At 36.7% G+C, this 16421-nt stretch overlaps 1 long non-coding RNA gene across 1 annotated transcript; it reads right to left on the reverse strand.

Moving 5' to 3' along the window:
* Positions 1-11570: 11570 nt before the first annotated feature.
* On the reverse strand, positions 11571-13875 carry LOC141590829 (uncharacterized). Its single transcript, XR_012520529.1, has 5 exons — positions 13780-13875; positions 13277-13385; positions 12708-12832; positions 12248-12324; positions 11571-11772 (listed from the first exon to the last, which is right to left on the reverse strand). It is a non-coding gene; the product is annotated as an uncharacterized LOC141590829 (long non-coding RNA).
* Positions 13876-16421: the final 2546 nt, after the last annotated feature.

Raw genomic sequence — 16421 nt, forward strand, 5'->3', positions numbered from 1 at the left:
AGTGCCCCTCACTCGATCGAGTAGCTGCAGGTGTGACAATTAAAGAGTATTCTGATCTCGGGCTACTCGATCGAGTAGCTAAGACACTCGATCGAGTATGGCCAGCTCGATCGAGTACCAAGTACACTAGATCGAGTAGCACTGTTACAAGCACTATTCGAAAATATAATTGTTTCAATGCATTCATTTTTGCATATTTGGTTATCTATCATGGTTATTGGAGGTGAGTAACATGTTTGGGTCGACTTAATAGTTATGCTTGGGTCCGTGCTTGGCTTATAGATGACATTTGGTGGGAATAGATGTGACACAAAGGTTTCTTTTATTGCATTCATTTTACATCCTCAACGTTTACAAGCAAGCTTAACTTATTTATTATTAAAAAGACTCGTTACTTATTTCCTGAAATTTTCATACTTCATTATACACAAATTTTTACATGCATGTCTTTCATGATTGATGATAATCATTCTCATAAGTAGTCGGTGTATATAAGTTAATGCTAATTGAAATTAGTGAGTAATGTCGATAAGTTGCGATATGTGTCCGGTTAGGTAGCTGGAAGGTCGTTTGATGGTGAACTTCGGGGACGAAGTTCCTTTTAGAGGGGAAGAGTAATGTCGCAAAAGAAAAAGCCAAATTTTAACAATTGTTGCCATATGTTTATAACGTCCTTGTTATATTTCATGTACGAGTTTATAATTATTCCTAATAATTTTGTAGAATAGTTTACTATATTTCTAATGCGTTTTGTAATATATGCGTTTTATAATATTTAGGGAAGAAATTGGTTGCGTTAAGTGAAAATTTGTTGAGTTTCTAATGGTTGAGAAAATTAGTTGAGCTTATAATGTTTGTGGAAGAAATTTGTTGTGTTATAGTAAGAATATAGTCACAAAGTGATAAGGATGTCAAGAACAGTATTGGAGTTGTGCGATTATGAATCATGCATTGTTTGAATCTGTAATAAGATCCTTGTGCGACATGTCTGTGTGGTAGTTGTTGGCCAGTGAAAGTATTGTTTCGTAACTGCGTTAATGTGTGCCTGAGAAGTTTGACATAGTAGTATAATCGTTAGTCGAGTGGGTCGTGTTGGTGCATGTTGTGAGTTTGGTAATTCGAGTAGTGGTTTGCAGAAGCTTGTGTATGTGGTGTGTGTTGGACAGTTGATGATGATGACATAGTGGATAATGCCTTTAGGGAGTGGTGGACCTGTGTCGGGAGAACGGTGATGTCGACCTTGGGGTTATGTCTTGTGGTTCGGGCGAGGGTGAGTCGAACTTCAAGGACGAAGTTCTTTTTAAGGGGGGAAGACTGTAATACCCGCCCTTTTAGGGACTAGTTGACCAACCTTGACCGACCTTTGGGCAGGTGATAACCGTTAGGAATGCGTGCAAGAGGTGCCTTGCGTCTTGTTTAACCTTAGGAGTGTGTGGTACTCGATAGAGTAAAGGCTACTCGATCGAGTAGCTTGGGTACTCGATCGAGTAGGGGCCACTCGATCGAGTAAGTGGGTTACTCGATCGAGTAGCGTCTTTTCAGCGAGGGTTTATAATCGTGTTTTGTTAAAACCGCAAACCATTTTCGCCTCCTTCCTTCAGATCTATATGTCGCCTTTCTCCTTTCCCTTCACCATAACTTCTTCCATGGGAGCTTTTGAGGATGTTAGTGCCTTGGGGATGCGTTTCTTGAGTCGGGTAGCGGTCTTAACGCCGATCTAGGATGCGTAGGTAAGTCATCGTCATCATCTTTGTCTTTGTTGTTCCTTGTAGGGTTGTATTGGTAGTAATAGGCTTGTATACTGTTTGTATAGGGATTTCTTGCGGGTTGATGTCGTATGGTTGATCGAGGAATCGCTGCTTTTGGTTAAAGGTAGGTTCACCTACTCAGTTTCTGTTGGTGGTCTAGTGTGTCGGTTGTTGTATTGTGGTTTTGACCGTGTGGCTGAGTATACGTGGTAATCGGTTGGTGTATGCTGTTTTGTTGGTTGTTGTTGTATTGCAGCTGTTTGTGATTGATTGTCTTTGGTTCTCGAGGTGCGTCCTCGGCTGAGTGGAGTCACTTGCGGGAGTGAATTCACGCCCTAGTTTCGCCCTCCGTGGAACCCGCCACGGGAGGGGATGTGCACATTAATGGGACAGGGTTTATCGCTCGGTAACATGAGCGGGGATTAGGTGGGTACGGCTGCAGTCCCCCACTGGCAGGGCTGGTCCAGTGGACAGTCGGTGACGGAGATTGGTTGGAGTGCTTGTGACTGTGTGTGTGTGTTTGGTTGCGTTTGTAATATGTTGGTACCGTTTGTTGTGTCATGCCTCAGTTACTAACCTTGTGTGGTGTGTCTTGTTTGTTTTGTTGTGTCTGCCGTGATCCCTTATGGTGAGCAGTCCGTCTTTTTTTTTTTTTTTTTTTTTTTGGGAAATGTAAGTATATTAATTTAATCGTTCAAACACCAATACATCATTCCTCCTATTTCCCGGATAGTCTTACCCAGAATTACATAGATGTTCCACCCAAACACTAGCCCTGTGTGACAGTTGCTTGACCCTTAGTAATTTTAGGCGCATACATATACTAGTCCTAATCATTTTAGCAACTACAACAGGCCTAGGTACAACATTCTCTAGCCTGCACTTGTTTATAACTAACCATATTTCATAAATGAGATTCGCAAGACAAGCTGCTATGACTTGTTTCTTGACCAGAGACCTGCATTTAAACCACAACCACCATCTTATAACCTCCTGAGAAGGCAATCTGATCTGAAGCCATTCAGCCACTAGCTTCAAGCATTCCTGACTGTAAGGGCACGTAAAAAACAGGTGATTTAGATGCTCAGCAGCATTCCCACATAACCAGCAACAGTTAACCTGAATGATCTCCATTTTCAGCAGTCTATCCTGAGTTAAGAGCTTTTTATGAGCAATCAACCATATGAACAACCCATGTCTTAGCAGGTGTTGTCTTGGATGGTAGCTGGAGTCCTGGCGGGGATGAGTATTTACGAGTAATGTCAGAAGTAGTTATATAGCTTTGACGAGTATTACCTTTTGTTTTAGTAGTTTGGTTGTATCACTTGTAAAATAACTTTAAATGTTCTTTTATTGACCTTTGATGATTACTTTCCTTGGGCAACCGAGATGGTGACGCCTCTATATGCTAGGGAAGGTCTTGTTAAGGCTCCTTGGTATATGGGGGTGTCACAGATTTACAACGGAAATTGAGTACAATTGCAATAATGAGATATTCAAGAAGGAATGGATGATATTAGGATTCGATTTTGTGAATTGGAGGAACTATGGTAGTTCGTTCCAATAACCGAAGGTCCTATCCCATTCACTCTGAGGATAGTGGGAGCTATTCTAAGGCAAGAGAGCCTATGTCTAGATTGGGTCTAGACACGTACTCAAAAGTTTTATAATAAAGATTATACACAACAAAGGGAAATAGTATATAGAAAGGTTAGGGAAAGTGCAAAGTATTGCTAAAACTTGCTAACCAAGGCCTTTTCATAAGCTAAGCATAATAAGTCATGCCATTTCAATTGAGTTGAGATGTATTGTTATATACAATATTAAGTATGGATTATACATTATGTAGTGATTGATATGGTATCAATTTTACATATGTGATAATGCATTCATCGTTTGAGTTTTATACAAAACTCTTTCATTATCTTGTTATATCCAAATAAGTTGTCGAGACAATATTGAACCCTATTAAAGTGAACTGGATTAACATAGTATTGGCCCCTAGTTGCTTATATGAGGTGACGTCTACTAGTGACTAGAGTGTAATGCAATTGATGGCAAGTTCAAGTGCCATAAGGTCATAAGGGATGACTAGTCGATCACATAGACAGACTGTATGAGACACTCTGTCGGGCAGTGACCGCTTATAGAGTTCTGGCAAAATTTATATAACCAGGTCGTGGGAAGAGCTACTACAGTATTGTTTTGAGTCAATTCTTTGCCTAGAGACTGTTCACCCAAGTTGGCACAGTTTCCGAGTGACTTTAAATTATGCTCTACGACATTCGTAAATGAGGTCAAATGGGCATCTTTTGGGTCATGATGAGCTATGGCTAGACAAAGAAAATAGTGCGATAGGAATTGTCCACCCCCTTGTCAGGGTTATTTTGAATCTCAGGGCCACTCGAGGAGTAGTGAACTGGAAATGCGTGGCCACGCTCGTAAGGTATCTACGGTAGATAATTTCGGTCAGACAATTACTCTCCCGATCGAGGAAACTACTCTAGATATGATCAAATGAAAGTACGACCTGCAAGACACCTTGCATTGAGTGGGAGATAGTAATAGGACAAGAGAATTGGTGACGCACACTTGTCTCGGACAAGTGCGAGATTGTTGGAGTAAGTGTCCTCAACAATAGTGCAATCACATTAATAAATCTCATATAAGAATACGTAAGGGATGATTCAATATATATAGTCAACTGATCAACATTAATCGGTAATGATTGGCTAACTAGAGTTTGACATTACTGTCGTTTGACGGTGGTGATCAGTTGATCCCTTAAGGTCACACCTAAAGGACGATTCCCTCAATTGTAAAGTTAATCGATTGTATGACGATACAGATTGATTAAATCCTTAAATTGAACAAATTGAAATAAAAGAGAGAATATTATATCTTATTGTAATATGATTAAATAACATTCAATTTAGTAATTAAAATGTTATATTACTAAAATTGATTAATGTTTATGAAACAATTAAGATAAGAATGAATGGTTAATTTTAATTACAAAATGTTGTGAATTATATTAACATGACCCATTTTATTGTTATTATGAATTACTAGATAATTTATAATATGTAATTTGATTAATTTATATAATGATATTTAATTGTTAAATATGCATTAATATGATTAATTACATGTTACATGCTACATGTGACATGTTGTGTGTGACAATTGACATTTGACAAAATAAAATGGATTTCCATTTTATGAAATGGACTGAAAAATTGGAGGTTTAAGGGGTGAGTGGGTGTTTTATTTTAATCATAAAACAGACCACATCATTACCCTAAAAGCTAGCCATGCATACATATGATTTTGGGTAAGAGCAAAATGTAAGAGGGGCATGCATTGGCTCTTGGGCACTCATCAAAACTGGCACCCTCTTGATGGAATAAGAGGAAGTTGTTTTTATTTTTCCTATCATTCATTATTCTTATCATTTTTTATGCTTATCTCTATAAACTCTCTAAAAATAGTTTTAGTACAAAATTGTTCACAAATCTTATAAACCTCACATATTACTAGTGTAGTAATAATCCTAATATTAGATTTATATTTAAGGTAATTAGTATTATTATCTAGTTAATGATAATATTAATATTGAGGGATAGTCTTGGTGCAACTAAGAGGAGAGTTCCTAATATGGATCTTGGATTTTGGAGGATCATCCTAATATTAAGATCAAGAACAAATAAGGAAGGTGTCCTTATTTGTGCCCAATGTTTCGATCCATATTGTAAGTAAGAAATAACTTTTTCTTCTTATTTTTGTTCATTTTGTTATGCATGCAACTAGATCCACATGACATAAATTATTAATGATTTATAAAATCTATTAAATAAGTTTAATAGGGGTTATTAAACCTAACAAGGAGTAGATTAGAATAGATTAATCTCAATCATTCCACAAAATTGCACTTTAATCATTCCTTAATTATTATTCAAGATTTATTATTGGGTAATTGAAGATTATTGGGTTATTATTGGAGAATTGACAACTCTTCATCAATCAATCAAGTTCTCTTCTATTATTCTTTGCTTTCCATTTGTTCATGTTAATATTGGTATAATCTCTTTACTCTTTACTCTTTATTACTTATTTCTTAGCTCTAATCATGTTTATGATTGTTAAGATGATTGACACCATTGATAACATGTCTTCCATAAAAATGAGTGAATAGTTCCCTAACTAGCATTAGTGGGGGATTAGGGGAACTATAACATGGGGGTAGAATCATACTTAATCTAATATATTTCTATAAGATTGCTAGCTTGTTGTAGTGTCAACCTATGCACATGTTATGCTTGATAAAATGCTAAACTATGAAACCTTGCATTTATACATCTCTTATCTATTTAACAAGACTTGTAAGATATAAACTAACTCGAGTCTTTTTAGACCATGCATAGAAGTGACTAGGAGGAAACTAATTCGACTTGTAGGAGTTGTACAGTCTTGACCGACTCGGCTCCGGGACCCAAATCTTCCTAGGGATTGTAAGACATAAACTCTCTCGATTCCACTACAACAATAATTTGCTTACAAATATATAAACATGTTTGTATGATCACCACCATGAATCCCCTATGAACTCATGACATCCTAGTGCTTTTAATCGTTTGTTTACATCTTTTAATTTGTTGCTTGCATTGCCTTTTATTGCTTTCATTAGTTTAGAATCATCAACCCAACCAATTGTGACAAACCTAGCGCAACTACAATTAGATTGAACAATTTGTGTACCCCCCCCCTTTGAGTTCGACCCCGACTTGCTTGCTATGCTAGTAGTTGGGTATAAATGTGTTTGAGAGCGTACAATGACACGCTCATCAAAATGGCGCCGTTGCCGGGGAAGGTGTTGTGTATTTGAATCGTTCTTTGGTCTAGTTTTAGTTGTGCTTCTTCTTCTTGAGTTTTATTGTAATTATTCTATTTCTTATGCTGAACATGTCTACATTCACTTTTTGGCAATATGAAAATGAGTCATTTGATAAGAATATTGCAAGATTTGAAAAATATATGACTCATGCTTGGTATCATGGTTTTACTCTTTCAAATTATGAAGCATGTTGTGTTGTTTATAATGGCATGAACCTTGAAACCCGCAACTTAGCATTTCACTTGAGTGGTGGTAGGATTTGTGAGATGAGGTTTGAGGAATTTTGGGAATTTGTTGAGTTCATGGCCACCGGATGTCTTAAGCAAACTATACATGACATCTTTGAAAGTGCCAAGGAAGGTATGATAGAAGCGATAAAAACCACATTTCAAAAATTCATTGAGGAAAACTATGATGAAAATGAGATTTGTGAGAATGAGACACCTTCCTATAACTTTGAGCCAACCTACTATGTTCATAAATTTGCCCCTCCTTGGGAAGATGGAGTGATAGATGAAGAGAGTGATGATGAGGAGGACTACATTCTTGATTGTGAAACCAATGCTTGGATACCGTCATCCTACTCTTCTTGTGTAACAATGAACCCATTTTCCATGAAATTTTATGTTAATGGGCAAGGTGAGAGTGAGATGGATGTGAGCTTGAGTGAAACTCACCCTTTAAGGATAAAATATTAGAGGGAGACAATTGTGTTGAACTTGGTGAGCCTTGTTATGACAACCCCTTTGATAATGGTCCTTGTTAGGATGAGGAATATGATGACATTTGGGAACCCCAAATAGACACCATTGAAGTCACCTTGGATGAAAGTGAGAGTACTTGCCTTGAATGCGATGATTTTGACTATTTGGAGGACGTGTTGTGGGAAGTGCAAACCGATTACCCATTTCATGTTCCTTCCATCCATCATATCTCTTATGATTTTTGTCTTAGTATTCTTCAAATGCTTGTTCGGTCTATTACTTGGGCACTATTCAATTTCATAATCTTGTGTTGTTATCCATGCGTATTCATATCCCACCCCCAAGAATTTGTCCGGCTTCTACGTGCTTTGAGTGCTAGTGATAATTTTCTATGAAATTGTTTATTGACGATCTTGGGTTTGATGGAGTTCCTCAATAACCATTAACTTGTATATATGCATTTAGTGTAGATTTGCATTCATTTAATAAATTGCATGAGAGATGAAAGGGAGGGATGTCATGTTTTAATTGAGCTTTTTGAAGGAAATTGATGAAAATGAGAAGGTAGGAAATACAAAGAAATGAAGAAAATGAAGGATTCGAGCTTTGGGCCAATTCATGCATCAATCCGTGGGGACCGAGCCCAACTCGCGCGAGTTAAAACCTAAGGAAAGAAACAAAAGTCCCCTGCATGAGAATCCGGGCGGATTCCTGTGAAACCGGGCGTCCCGAGCCTCAACTCGAGCGGGTCAAACTTGACTCGAGCGGATTGATGCTAAAATCTCACTTTTTTCTCATTTGGCTCATGACATGGCTATATATGCATCCTATCTACCATCTTCATCTTCTATAAATATACAAACCATTGAGATCATGATTGTAAGAACCCTTTCTTTCCCTATCTCTCATGTATAGTTGCATTTATGTAGTTACCTCATGATTAAACTCCTTTCTTCCTACATTAACAATAGTGTTTAAAATCGATTTGGGCAGGTTCAACCATGAAGTAACATACATCATAGTCAATCATATAGTATAGCTTGCATTGTAATATATTTCACATGATTAGATTAGTTTGCATTATAATATATCTCACATGATTCATACAGTTAGTTGCATATAGACTTGAATTCATGCGTAGTCACTAATGACCAAACCTATTTCTTTCTACACTAGAAATAGTGCTTAAATCGGTTTGGGAAGGTTTGATCATAGGTGAGAACATGCATCATCTAGTGTAGTTTAGATTGCATTCATTTATTTTATATGTCATATAGAATTGCATTTAGTTAGAGCATGCATTCATTCATATCATTGCATTTATTTCCATAAATTCAAAAATCCAAAAAACATGTATTTATCTTTCATTCCTACCCCTACATGTACATTGAGGACAATGTCCAAAAAAAAGTGGGGGATGGGAATTTATATTCCAAAAATGTATAAAAATTGAAAAAATTCGAAAAATCCCAAAAATATGTTCTTTAATTTCATAAAAACAAAATCCATAAAAATTTGAAAATTTGAAAAACCAAAAACATGTTCTTTAATTTAGTAGTGTAAAATTGTATATACTTGTGTTTTTGTTCTCTTCTCACATAGATACAACACTGCATTTGAGGCATTGTCAAGGGAATGTGAAGACCGCTTCGTATGATCGCTCTAATCTCTATTTCCCTTCCATTTCTTTTCATTATTCGTATAAGGAGGATGGGCTAACATGTCAAGGAGGATGTGGTGTATTTTGTTGTTGCGGTTTGTGTACCTATGTGTTGTTAGGAGTTGCATCTATATTATATGGCATTTTAGTTGATAGAAGCATATGCATTAGAGTTGTATATATGTTAGTTGCATCATGACATGTAGTTTGCATGGTTAGAAAAATTTTGTGAAAATGCCTATTTGGGAAGCTTGACAAGTGTATATAAGGCTCTTGTAGATAATTTTTCTCCTTGAGACTTTGTTTGCTAGAATACTCTCAAGACACCCTAGAATGTGTCATACTAGTATCTTCTGACCCATGGACTAAGGCCTAGTCAAGAGTACCTTGTGGTGTGATAACTCATTGGCTACCGTTTATTCCAAGATGACCTTTGAAGCCAAGCAACCGTTCTTACACTTCTATCATCATATTTTGTCAACAAAAAGGGAATGGGCACAAAAACATCAAATTGAGTTCAAGTACCAAATCAAAATCAAATGTTTGCAAATTGCATCAAATGAAATGAGGAGCAAAAATAGACTCCTATGCTTTAATAGAAGTACCCTTGCTACAAAATGGGGTTACTTTGAAAAATGTTCAAAAATGCAAAGATTGGAAAATTTGCCATGTATCAAAATGCCAAACATAAAAAATAGCAAAGAAATGTTCTCAAAAAGTCAAATGCCACAACAATTTGGGGGGAAAAAAAATCAAAAGCAAACTACCATTGTGAAATTCATGCATCTTGAACCCCTTTTATCCTTGATGATCCTATCTTTCTTGCATGGTGGAGAGGAGACGACCCTTCTTCTTGTCTAGGCAAGAGTGGGAGTTCCGCGATCCTACAGTATTTCTAACACCATAGGGAGTCTACTCTTGAAAAAAGCATTTAGCGATTGTGGACGAAAGTAGCCTAGTTTGACACAACTTGGAGATGATTTGTTTGTATCCTCTTAGACTTAGTAACTTAGAGAAATAATATCTATGATGGAATGTGTGCCCCTAGATTGCTTCCCTTTTAGATGATTTCCGCCACTTAGATGAGGAAAGTGGCTATTATTTTGTAGATGCATCCATTACTTGTTTTGTGTGCTTAATTCTTGGATGTATCGCCATTTTTGGCAAGCCCCACATTGCCTTGCAAGAAGGCATCTTACCTCATAGATGTCTTTTTGTGAGTTGAAGAGGCGGAGTGAGACCCGCTAATTGTCTCCCATCTGCTATTTTATTAGATTAGTATAAATAAAGGTCATAATTTTAGTCACCTCTTTACTCGGGACGAGCAAGGGTTCGGTTTGGGTATGTTCGATGTGACTCATATTTACTCACATTTAGTCCCCTAGCTAGCCTAGTTCCTATGCTTTTTAGTGTGTATTAGGGTCGTTTCTTGTTTTTAGCTTCCTATTATGCATGTTTTATGAGGTTTGGTGTCCTTGGTAGGAGAGGAGCACTAACCTTACCTAAACGGAGTAAAACGGAGCTAAATTGATAAACATATAATGACCAAGCACCAAAGAGGAGACTAGCATTAAAGGCCTAAGTCAATAAAGCAAGGAAATGGGCAATAACAAAGGAACCCCACGACCCCTTGATGATCCCCAGGGATCACAAGGAAGCAAAGCAAAGACAAGAAGAGAAACCCTTTAGGCCGGGCGTCCCAGACTCAGGCCGGGCGTCCCAGACTCGGGACGGGCGTCCCCAAGCTCAGGACGGGCGTCCCCAGGCCAGGTCGAGCGGATTGTTATACAACGAGATTGTATTTGCAATGGGGAGTCGTGGGGCTGCTCCTAAGACTTGCAAGGCTCTATTCGACACTTAATCATATTATTTCCTAATCTATCCTTGCTTAACCTAATGTTGTGCCACTATATATACTCCATTTGTAATAATCAAGAGATTAAGCTTCCTTAGTTTAGATTAAGCTTTCATAGATTAGATTAGGAGTAGATTAGAATAGATGAATCTCAATCATCTCACAAAATTGCACTTTAATCATTCCTTAATTATTATTTAAGATTTATTATTGGGTAATTGAAGATTATTGGGTCATTATTGGAGAATTGACAACTCTTCATCAATCAATCAAGTTCTCTTTTATTCACTAGTAGAATTAAACCCTACAGTGGCTGTTGTAATAACCCTACAGTGGCGGTTTCCTAGCGACGTGATTGATGGGGTCATATTTTTTTCGTGTCGGTTGTAAAACCGCCACCATAGGTAAGCTATGGTGGCGGTTATAATTCCAGAACCACCACTATAGGGTTATCTATGGTGTCGGTTTTGATTCGAGAACCGCCATTATAAGGTTACCTATGATATCGGTTTTAAAGTAAGAATAGACATATTAGGAGTAAGCTATGGTGTCGGTTCCAATTTTAAGAACCGCCACTGTACATTTAATTTTTTTTTTAAAAAAAAGCACCTCATAAATTTGAGGATATCCGAATATGAATATAATTATTAACGCAACAAAAGGTGCATAATATTGCAATAAACTACCCTACAAAATGTTTCATACAATGTCATAGAAACACCCTTATATCACATCTAACACAACAATAGTATCGATGTTTACCAACAACACTCAAAGTGTATATCCTCGTCGACAATTCAAGCTAGGCAATCAACAATTAAGATCCACTAATCTAATATACGCATGTTCTCTAAACATTTTGCAGCCCACACCTCTAACTTCATTCATATCCTCAAGTGACGTGGTTGAATCTGCAATAAACTAGATTTAACAAAATCAGTTATAAGAAAAATATTATTGAAAAGAAAATAAATAAACTATTATAAGATTATCAAGAACACAACCATTCAACATTTACTTCTAATAAGTAAATCTTGAACAGGCATCTAAGTCGGTGATGCTTAAAACAAGATCATTTTTTGTTTAATAGTACATGTATAATAGTGTAGTGTCAGCTAGACGGTCTAACAACCAAAGTAATTTTTTGATTAACTCAGGTTCTTACACTAATACTCATGTAAGTCATTAGTATTATTGAAACTATGATCAAGCAAGCCTTTTATCTTCGAGGAACAATAATAATATTTCATGTATGAAGTCATCTTATGATGAATTAGTGAATTACATCGGGTTGCACATGTTAGAGATTACCCTCATAAACACAACATACAAATAACCTGAAATACGCAGCAGCAAATAATAGATTCTAAGATGTTCCATGATTACCTGTTGTTTGGACTTGGATATTAACCCGAGCTTTAGAAGGACGAGGAATGTTGTACCCACAAAATGACACCCTCAGGCTGCAAGTTAACACCAAAGCGATATTGTATAAACCTTCACGAACAGGCAGGATAAGTAGAACAAAAACCAACATTGCATATCACAAAATTTCACAAGTTGCCAAGCAACTTATACTCCACTATCTAGTTTCAAAAATCAAGAAAACAACTTTCGTCAATCAAAAGGTGCGTAACTGCCTATATTGCCTTCTGGTAACCACAGTAATATCCCATTCTCCGAATTCGTTGGCGACAATGATAGACTTTGCCAAATAAAAAGGGGGACCGGGTTTGAACTTGTATCCTCAAGTTCATATTTTTACCTTAGAAACAAGCAAAAACACTAATTTTACGCATAATACATCTTAAGTTTACTTCTTTCTTAGATGTCAAGGAGGACGGACCTAACCGAAAAATGGAGAGAATAGGGTAAGATAGAGCAGAAAAACCTCAATGCCTGGCTCATTAGTTGATTGCTCTATGCATGTATCACCGGTGAGGCGGTGAATACAGATTAGCTTAATATCTCCTGGCAATAACAAAAGCACGAAGTTGGACATCATCTAATATATAGATAGAATCATGTAAATGCCACTTGATTACTGAATAAAATACAATCAGAATATTGCTTATATATTGAAATTAAATGCAACAGAAACTATCACTACTACAAAAATCATCATAGACATCCGACATTTTCATCAATAGGTTGTTTACGACCTAAGACGAATGTTGCATCGAATAACTCCCCTAGCCCTGTCGCATACAAAATGGCACATGAGAATTCACAGCTACTCACTTTTCAAATAACAATAAGCATTACAAATATTTATGGCCTTTAAATTTGTCTAACGAAAACGTATTCTTCCATCATAAAACTCTTGAATGAGATCTAATAACCAGTTCAGTTTTTCACATTTTATTTACTGTCAGAAGTTAGAACATAACCAAGATATTGGCCAGTACAACTAACCATATAATAATTGAAGTATGAGCCTCCACCGTGAACAAAACGCGCTACTGCAAAGGCTAAGTCTTCAACTGTTGGTCTGTCATAAAATAGACCACCAAATGCTGTAAACCTTCAATCCACAGCAAAAAAAAAAAAACGTTATCAAAAATGACTGGTGAATGAAAAAGTTAAACAAATTATCAAGAAAACTTATATGAGACGGTCTCGGACTGGAGACCAACCCTCCCTTTAACCCCGTAAAATAACTGAACAAAACACCAAGGAAATTAACATTTCAATGTTACATTTTCTATTCAGTGTTCCTGAAAAGACCAAGAAAGTGCTCCTTCCATGTGTATGGAATGTTCATGCCAAATATTGCCCCTATCAACAACTAAACTGATAAAGATACAGTTCCAGAGCTAAGGAAAAGCTCGATGTGTCCATTAGAAGCGATGAGGAGATAGATAAAGATTGAATTTAAGTAGTTTGGCGATAACGAAGTCATAAAATACATTACATACCTGAATTTTATCAGAAATGACTAAATTGTTGCATACCATCTGACACCCTTGTGCTGCTTACCTGTTAACACGCCGAAAACTGAAATTAAGGATCAAATCAAATCAATGTAGATCAACTCAATTAACTAAAAGTATTTGCCTGGTACCTATTAACCCAATGAAAACTGAAATTAAGGAATAACTACATCAAAATATGATTTAGACATCTTATAATATTACCATTACACCTTTCATAGAAAAAATTGTGTAATTATATCAAGTACTTAAGGAAATGGTTTAAGAGTGTTGCTTAAGAGAACCATCTTCAACATAACTTGGGACCAATTAATTTAGTATTTTATCAGTCAAGCCGCGACAAGTTAGTGGTCAACTCATCTAAATCAGAATAAGCAGCGGTCTCCAACTCTGTCGTGAGAGAATCACGATGACTGCAGATTGCTTCTAGCATTTCTTCTAGCCCCCAAAACTCAAATAGGAAGTCTAAATCTGCCATTTGATACTCATTAGTGATCACAATCATAAATACAGTATATTACAAGAACAATAAGGTTTTAATTCCATTTCTTGGTCTCCCCTCAAAATCGAATTTGCCAAGAGCAATAAGGTTTCAATTCCATACAATTTGAGAGACAGAGGAGGAGGAGGAGGAGTAACCCGAGTCTCGCTTGATAAGTTCAGTTCAAGCAAAACCAAACAACGATGTTCACATAACAAGAACAAGAAATTAAACATTGTAACTTCAACAACAACAACAGCATAATATACCCTAAATCACCTAAATATGGGTCTTATAATTCCCGTATAGCTAACTTAGAAATTTGTCCCAATGGAACCTAAGTTATCCTCTACCTCAATTAATCAAAACGTCAAAAGGAATAGAAAAACGAAATGAATCGTACCTTAGTCGACCTTTGGACAAATCCTAGTAACATCGCCCAAAATGCGAAATGAATACGAACGACGATGACAACTGTTAAACGATGCGCAACAAATTTAGCCCAATAAAGCAACAACATCATACAACAAAAAAATTTAAATAGAATAAAAAAGCCCAATTTTAATAACCCTAAAAATCAAGTAATATCAATTTATTCCTAATACTTCAAATACAACAGCAATTGATTATCAATAAAAAAAGAACAGTAATGGTCGGCGGGCGACGGCACAGATACTGGTGGTTGACAGGAGGCGGCATATGTAGTGGTTGTTGAGATGGTAAGGGTCGTTGGTTTGGGGGTTTGGGTTCACGAAGAGGCAAAATTAAAGTCAATAACTTATGTGATAGCAAGTGGTTTGATATGTCGATTGTAGTTAAAACCGCCACAAAATTCTTATGGTGGCGGTTTTTAATGAAAAAACGTTGCTATTTATCTCTATTTTTAGTGTCATTATTAATGTCGGTTGTAGAAATAACCGCCATAAATGACCTATGATGGCGGTTATAACTTAGAACCGCCACAAATAATATATTTTATAGTGACGGTTCTTTATTAAAACCGCCACAATAAACTTCTCATAGCATAAAAAATTATTTCCCGCCAATTTTTTTTGCCTTTTATGTCGTTTTCTATTAGAACCGCCACGATAGCGGCGACACGATAGGGGGTTTTTCTACTAGTGATAATTCTTTGCTTTCCATTTGTTCATCTTAATATTGGTATAATCTCTTTACTCTTTACTCTTTATTGCTTATCTCTTCACTCTTTCATCATGTTTATGATTATTAAGATGATTGACACCATTGATAACATGTCTTCCATGCTAATGAGTGAATAGTTCCCTAACTAGGATTAGTGGGGGATTAGGGGAACTATAACATGGGGGTAGATTCATAATTAATCTAATATGTTTCCATAAGATTACTTGCTTGTTGTAGTGTCAACCTATGCAGATGTTATGCATGATAAAATGCTAGACTATGAAACCATGCATTTATACATCTCTTATCTATTCAACAAGACTTGTAAGATATAAACTAACTCGAGTCTTGTTAGACCATGCATAGAAGTGACTAGGAGGAAACTAAGTCGACTTGTAGGTGTTGTACAGTCTTGACCGACTCGTCTCCGGGACCCAAATCTTCCTAGGGATTGTAAGACATAAACTAACTCGATTCCACTACAACAATAATTTTCTTACAACTATGTAAACATGTTTGTATGATCACCACCATGAATCCCCTATGAACCAATGACATCCTAGTGCTTTTAATCGTTTGTTTACATCCTTTCATTTGTCGCTTGCATTGCCTTTTATTGCTTTTATTAGTTTAGAATCATCTACCTAACCAATTGTGACAAACCTAGTGCAACTACAATTTGTTTAAACAATTTGTGTACCCCCCGTCCTTTGGGTTCGATCCCGACTTGCTTGCTATGCTAGTAGTTGGGTATAAATGTGTGGACAAGGCCCTCGGGAACTGCGTCAGCGGGATCCACACTAGCCATAATCGACTCGAGGTTCTTTCGAATCGAATTAAGACAAATTAGAGTCGCCACCAAGTTTTTTGGGAACTTGGAACCGTTCAAGTCAACTTTACACCTTTAATCGAAAAGCATAAAGCCAATCGACTACGAGTGATTAAAGATAAAGACTTGTACCCTATATCACTCGATTTGAATGACTCCCGTAATCCAATGGTA

The sequence above is a fragment of the Silene latifolia genome, chromosome 1 (genome assembly GCF_048544455.1).
Source record: "Silene latifolia isolate original U9 population chromosome 1, ASM4854445v1, whole genome shotgun sequence".
Taxonomy (NCBI): Eukaryota; Viridiplantae; Streptophyta; class Magnoliopsida; order Caryophyllales; family Caryophyllaceae; genus Silene; species Silene latifolia.